Source organism: Octopus bimaculoides, chromosome 12, assembly GCF_046866305.1.
Source record: "Octopus bimaculoides isolate indiv1 chromosome 12, ASM4686630v1, whole genome shotgun sequence".
Lineage (NCBI taxonomy): Eukaryota > Metazoa > Mollusca > Cephalopoda > Octopoda > Octopodidae > Octopus > Octopus bimaculoides.
The window spans coordinates 28258375-28265874 of NC_142939.1; the positions used below are offsets into that span (position 1 = coordinate 28258375).

General features: G+C 34.3%; 1 protein-coding gene across 1 annotated transcript in view; it reads right to left on the minus strand.

Moving 5' to 3' along the window:
- LOC106882017 (neuropeptide receptor 15) overlaps positions 1 to 7500 on the minus strand; it is a 303605-nt gene that overhangs the window by 134153 nt on the left and 161952 nt on the right. The gene's annotated exons all lie outside the window — the stretch shown is intronic.

The following is a 7500-nucleotide window of genomic DNA, read 5'->3' on the forward strand; positions in this document are numbered from 1 at the left end:
AGCTTCTTACCACAGAGTTACGCCTGCGTATCCAAACATGTGATAATAAATGAATTAATGAATAGAGGTAATCTACATGGTGTTGCGGGAGAGGAGAGAAGAATCAACATTGGTAATAATTCGAATAAGCTGAACAAAGAAAAAGAAAAAGAAGACTGGTTGATAGGAATGAAAGTGAAGAGAAAAGAGGGGGTTGCATGTTAACATGTCTTTGAATGAATAGAGAACAACTGTTTTGTTTTTATTATCCTTATTTACTCGAAACAATGAACTCAAAATGTCGCTTCAATAAACGGATAAAAAGTTTAGCTATTTGAAAACTTGTAGACATTCATTATTTTTATGGAATTTTGACAAATGTATTTCATTGGTTCATAATTTCATTACGACTTAATAAAATGAAACACAAAATCGAACATGGAGTTTTGTTTTGAAACGAATTTTAAAAAGATTCGTGACTTTCTACAAGAAAAACAGATACTTTGAATGCATTCTTTCGGAAACTGTTGAAGATTATGTCAAAGCTTAATACAATGATAAAGTTCTTAAAGCATTGGCGATGCTATTAGCAAGGCGTTAATACCAAGCTTAACCTCTGGAAGTTCCATTCCTTTTTTTGTATATATTTTTGTCTTTGTTGCTGTAGTTTAGATCGAGTTCAGCCTTGCTTAAATCAGACTCACCGTATTCATTCCATTTTCTTCTCTCCGCAGTGTGTCGAAGACAACATTATCTAATCTGTTATATAAGAAAGCGAAGGCGACAAACAGGCAGAAACGTTAGCACGCCGAGCAAAATGCTTAGCAGGATTTCGTCCGTCTTCATGTTCTGAGCTCAAACTCCGCTTTCCGTCCTTTCGGAGTCGATAAAATAGGTACCTATTGAGCACTGGGTGGATGTAATCGATTTGCCCCTCCCCCGAAAATGCTGGCCTTGTGCCAAAATTTGAAGCCAGTATTATAAGACGGTAGGATGTGATTCAAGGGAGACTGTCTGATATTTCTAACAAGTGAAGTAACCGTATAAGACGTAGTTGTTCGTTCGTATACATTGTTCGTTTCCTTTTAGTTTTGCGCTCAATTTGATACAGGAAATGATAATTTTATTGACCTTTTAATATATATTCCACAATGTTAATATCTTTAAAATGGACTTTTCTTGTGGTCAATAGTCTCATTTTACTGGTCTGTAGACTGCCCTTCGTTTTAGCGTCATTGTTTTCCTCTGAGTTATTCCCTCTCCGACAAGTCTTTGCGGTGATATTGAACAGTTTACTTGAATATATAGGATGTCCCAAAAATGTATACACACACACCAAATGATTAGTGTTTATTAAAATGCATTTCATTTTCAAAATTTAATAGAATCTGCAGTCAGAATTAAATTTTTAAAGAACACCTATCTTTAAAATGATGACAGTTTTAGTCTAGGTACCGTTGATGATGCGAAGCAATGGAATCACAAACATCAAGAAACATTTCGTTCGGTATTTGTGCGTATTCTCGTTCAATGTCTGTCCTCAATTTGCTGATGTTGAATGTGAATATACCATAATGTAAATGATGGTTATTCTTAGGAACACATGAGCATAAGTACTTCATCAATGATATCTCATGGGTTTGTGTAAGGTCTTAAAATGGAGAACTGGGAGACCCTAAAAGTCAGAAAAGGGTAACAAAAGAAAAACTTAATGAGAGGAGAAACATTTTAGTCAAGAATGTCTGAAAATATAGTATGAAAGAAAAGAAGTTATATATCACTACGGATATTTACTAATTACTAGTGAATGGAAACTTTAAGAAAATTGAATAATTAGTAGATATAGAGGTTACTGATAATTCGGTCATTAAACTCAGGGCTGACAATAACTCAAATGACTGCCTGTACTGAAAGGTAAATGTTTTATTGATAACTATATCGTCACGGATGGCCAGTCACTTCCTGCTGTAGCGAGATAAATGGTATGTAAAATGAGCATGGAGATGTGCAGTAACGAAATAAATCAGGTCCAATAACAGTGAACCTTTCTGGAGGACGAGAATGATGTCAACAAAGACGGGAGGACAACATTGAGGAACTGGCTACTGATGGGCAAATACGTACGAGATCGACTGACAAGCCCATCGAAAATAGCAATAATAATTGTGTAATGTTAGAACCCTTACAAACATCCCCAGTTTGAACCCATTTTGCGATTATGTTCATACCCAGGATTAAGACACGTGATGATCATTGAGATGTTGTGTGGATGTGAATATTGGAAAATACTGGATGTAAATATTGGAAAAAAATTTATTTACTCAGGTTAATACTCTTATAAAAATTCATGATAGACGTATCTAAAAGTTACGTTATTCTTGTTCGAAACTATTTTTTGCGAGAGATTCTTCCATAAATCTATCATTTCTATAAGAAGTACTACTCATACTTTATTCCAGCTTTAATGACATTAATTAGAAGGAATAAATTACTCTTTCATTTGTTCTCTTTCACTGAAAAAAAAAAACAAGACAGTCGAGTCAAGATTCAACTTAGTATTAGAAACCTAGTGAAACGCTCGATGCACAATAACTTTGTGGTAAACAGCAGAAATATTTCGGCAGTGATACATACTTGATCATTGAGAGTGGTGTTCGGTTGGGGGGTGGGGAACAGCGTTGGTGCTGCTGGCGTGGCTACTGGATGCTTTGTATGAAATGGTATAATTTGTGAACAGAAATATCTTAGATAATGGATTTGGTCTTAAAGAAATTGCATTAAAATAACATCTGAGAGAGAGAGAGAGAGAGAGAGAGAGAGAGAGAGAGAGAGAGAGAGAGAGAGAGAGAGAGAGAGAGAGAGAGAGAGAGAGAGAGAGGATAGGGAGAAAGAGAGTGTGTGTTTGTGTGAATGTATCTATGTGTGTGTGTGTGAGTGTGTGCGTGTGTAAGAGACATGGAAAGAATGTGCGCGTGCTTTCGAGTGAGCGAGCGGGAGTGAGAGAGAGAGAGAGAGAGAGAGAGAGAGAGAGAGAAACAAAGAGAGAGATAAACAGATAAAGCAAGAGAAAGAGAGAGAGACATCATGAAAGAATTTATACAAAGAAATTCCTGAAATGAAGATACTTCATGTTTGATTGCTGGCTGCGACATTCAATTAAACGTTCGCCATAAACTGAAGTCTTGAAAACTTTCGCTAAAATTTAGAATCTTCAGTTTACTTTATTTAATGTTCAATTCTTGAAAGTATATCAATATCTTCTCAATTTAGCATAAGGTAATTGTTCTTCAACAACTGTATGATTTGATTGTATTTGAAACATAAAGCTAGTGAACGAACGTCTTCAATGAAGAACCACTTAAAGTTCTTTGTCTTTTATTGCTTAGATCTTTGATGAAACATACGACTTAAAGAAATTGTTTTAATCAAACCTCTACAAACTACTCCATTCTAAGTAGCAAGACAACCAAAGGGGACAGTTTGGCTTAAGGTTAGCAATTAAATCCAAGAAAAGAAAACCTGCTACAGAAAATCAAATAATAAATAGTCTCTGTTTTCATGGAGAAAACAAGCTTTGACATACCTAGGTAGTATAAAGAAGGAGAGTGTTATCAATACAAATATATGACAATTGATAAAACTATGTCAACTGCTCTGGACTCGAGAATATCCAGACCACCTAACTCACAATAACCAGAATGTTTAGCATAAGCGATAAAGTGTTTATATTTCTTGGACACGTGAAGGGCTTGGCTGGGTGGTTTGGGTATTCGGCTCACGATAGTTAAAATCGTGAGTTCGATTTCCGGTGAACCTTTCTGGAGGACGAGAATGATGTCGACAAAGACGGGAAGACAACATTGAGGAACTGGCTACTGATGGGCAAATACGTATGAGATCGACTGACAAGCCCATCGAAAACAGCAATAATAATTGTGTAATGTTAGAACCCTTACAAACATCCCCAGTTTGAACCCATTTTGCGATTATGTTCATACCCAGGATTAAGACACCTGATGAATATTGAAATGTTGTGTGGATGTGAATACTGAAAAATATTGGATGTAAATATTGGAAAAAAATTTGTTTACTCAGATTAATAATCTTGAGCAAGACATCTTATTTCACGTTGGTCCAGTCCACTCAACTGGCGAAAATAAGTAGTACCTGTATTTCAAATGGCCAGCCTTGTCGCATTCTGCGTCACGCTGAATCTCCTGGAGAACTACTTGTCTGTGGAATACTCAGCCACTTGCACATTAATTTCGCGAGCAGGCTTTTCCGTTGATCGGATCAACTGGAACCCTCAGGGTCGTAAGCGACGGAGTGGCAGTTATTTATTTTGGGAAAGAATCCTGTTACATTAGTAAGTCCAGGACCAGGAAAGAGCAAACATTCACAAAAAGCTACCTATGAGGAACACTTACGCATTGCTGGCTGTACAAAATCTACAACCTGTCTAGCTAAGGAACCATCAACTGTCTCCTGAACAAGAAATAAGCAAATGGTAGGAATGGCTTATATATACACACTCTTTAAACCAATAAGAAGCGTTACAAGTGAGGAAGATGCAAGAAATGGTCAACGGTTAGAATCTCAGGAAAGGCAAAGAATAAAAACAAATTTTCACTTCCTCGTCACTGGAATAATGTTTGCCTCTCAAATCCTCTTTCGTGGCGCCGAAGAGATGATGGTCTGAAGGGGCTAAATCTGGTGAGTGTGGAGGTAGTGAAGAAATAGTTCAAAGAACAGTCAATAGAATTTTACGGGGTAGGGATACATGCTCTCATTCGAAGGTGGAACATTGCTATTGAGAGAAACGGTGACTATGTTGAGAAGTGGGGATGTGATCCACAGAGGACCAGCTTCATTTTGATGTATGATACATGTTCCTGTGTTGGTAATTATACCTGACCTAAACAAAATGGCATTACTTTTTGACTCACCCTCGTATATATATATATATATATATATATATATATATATATATATATATATATATATATATATGCACACACACACACACACACACACATACACACACACACAATATATATATATATATATATATATATATATATATATATATATATATATATATATATATAATATTGTATATATTTTTACAGTAGTTGAAAAATTCCAGCGTCTGAGAATCAACGAATAAAAGAACATTTGGTCACTGTAACATGCTAATATATAATACTACAACGATTGATAATTAGCGAAGATAGATTGAGAGAAACAATCCCTTTATGTGAGATTTTCCAACACAACTGCGTGATGTCTTCACCTGTTATTAATACTTGAAGATAGAATAATTGAGAAGTCATCACAAAGAGAACATTGACGTAACCCCCCGTATATCTGGTAGCTTTTCTTTTAGTTAGATTTGCCCGCCTTTTTATATAATGCCGGTAAAAAGTTCTAGAACATTATATAAACCATTTGGCGGGAAGATTTCAGTTTACCAATCGACCTGATTGGCTGAACCACAATTATGTGAGCTAAATGCTTTTTATGGCAGACGTGTCTCGAAACCGGGAAATATGAATACAACGGCTGAAAAGACTGTCATCAAACTACACTTTTATTATGTGAATTCAATTCATATTTCAATTAATTTCTTTAGAAAAAAATCACACGCTTGTCAGACAATCCTATTATTATATGTACTTCAATAATTTGTGTGCTTAACGAAAATCAATTAAGATATAAAGAAAATGCCTTTCCAAGTGATCCATAGAATATATAAGTAATGTTTTTGTCATACAGAGTTAAGTGAGGTTTAGTTTAGTGAAATAATCCGTTTAAAATTGAAACAATTTTATGGGAAAAGTAAGATTAGATGTAAGTTTCCCTAGTGATTTCCGCAAGACATCCACGCAACAATTTCTCATTTCCTCAGAAAAAAGAAAATTAAACAAACAAACAAATATAAATAAATAAATGAAAAACAATCAGACTTTATTCTTGCGCAAGAAATCTTTCTAGATTATTCTCGAGATATTGAATTTGTCTACAATAATTACATGAGATTGTGAAGAAGAATGACAATTTGTATTTCGCTGAAAGGAAAATAAATATGTTATTGTTTCCCTAAAAAAAGCTTCGCAAAATGTTTCTACTCAACGTACAAATGATATCAATGCTATCTTTCATACTGTAAACATAGAAGAGAACAACTCCCTACACGAAAGACGCTCACATACATGCATATATATATATATATATATATATATATATATATATATATATATATATATATATTAGATACGTACATATATATCTGTATGTGTATGTATACATATATATATATATATATATATATATATATATATATATATATATATATATATATATATATATATATGTATGTGTATATATGTATATATATATATGTGTGTGTGTGTGTGTGTACTTCCATAAGCAATAAACATACATATATGTGTGTATGAAGTGGAGGTTATCATGGTGCATTACAATTAACAGTTTCACCGTTTGTCTACGACAAATGAACCTCGTAGTCGTAACATAATATTATTCGCTTCTATACTTTGCTTTATAATTGCGTTACATTTGTATTGTACATAAGCACACATGCATACATATATATACATGCATAAATGTATACATAAAACGCGCATATATATTTATATATATATATATATATATATATATATATATATATATATATATATATATATATATATATATATGTATATATATATATGCGCGTCTCTAAGTGTTTTTATGTATATATTTATGCCTGTATATATATGTATATATATATAGTAAAAATAAATATTTTTTATGATGAAAAAAGAACGAACTGAATAATGGACTCAATACACAACATGTGCACACGCATACAACGTATTACATAAGCGTACAGGCACATATATATATGTGTATGTGTATCTGTTGCTACATATGTATTTATAATACGCACACTTTGATGCACATACATGTACATATACATCTTTTACTGGTTTACTACATTTGACTCCGTGTAAGATGGACTACCACCTCCAGCCAATTTTTTATTCGACCATGTCGACATCAGTACTTATTTTAGCCTGTGACTTATTTTATCGATTCTTACTAACCGAAGCATTCAGTAAAGTTGTTATATAAATGGACGCAATCTCTCGATAATGTTACGGTTAATTAAAGCTGTCGGGTGCCTTATACTATGGCGAAAATCAATACAGTGCATGAACAAAGTGAAGGTAAGGAAAATTCGAAAATATTCTTTTCTACTCGAAGCATAAGGCCCGAAATTTCTGGGGAGGGGAGCCAGTCGATTAGGTCGACCCCCAGTACGCAACTAGTACTTAATTTATCGACACCGAAAGGATGAAAGGCAAAGTCAACCTCGGCGGCATTTGAACTTAGAACGTAAGGACAGGCGAAATACCGCTGAGCATTTCGCCCGGCGTGCTAACGTTTCTTATTTCTTTATTGCCCACAAGAGGCTAAGCATAGAAGGGACAAACAAGGACAGACAAAGGGATTAAG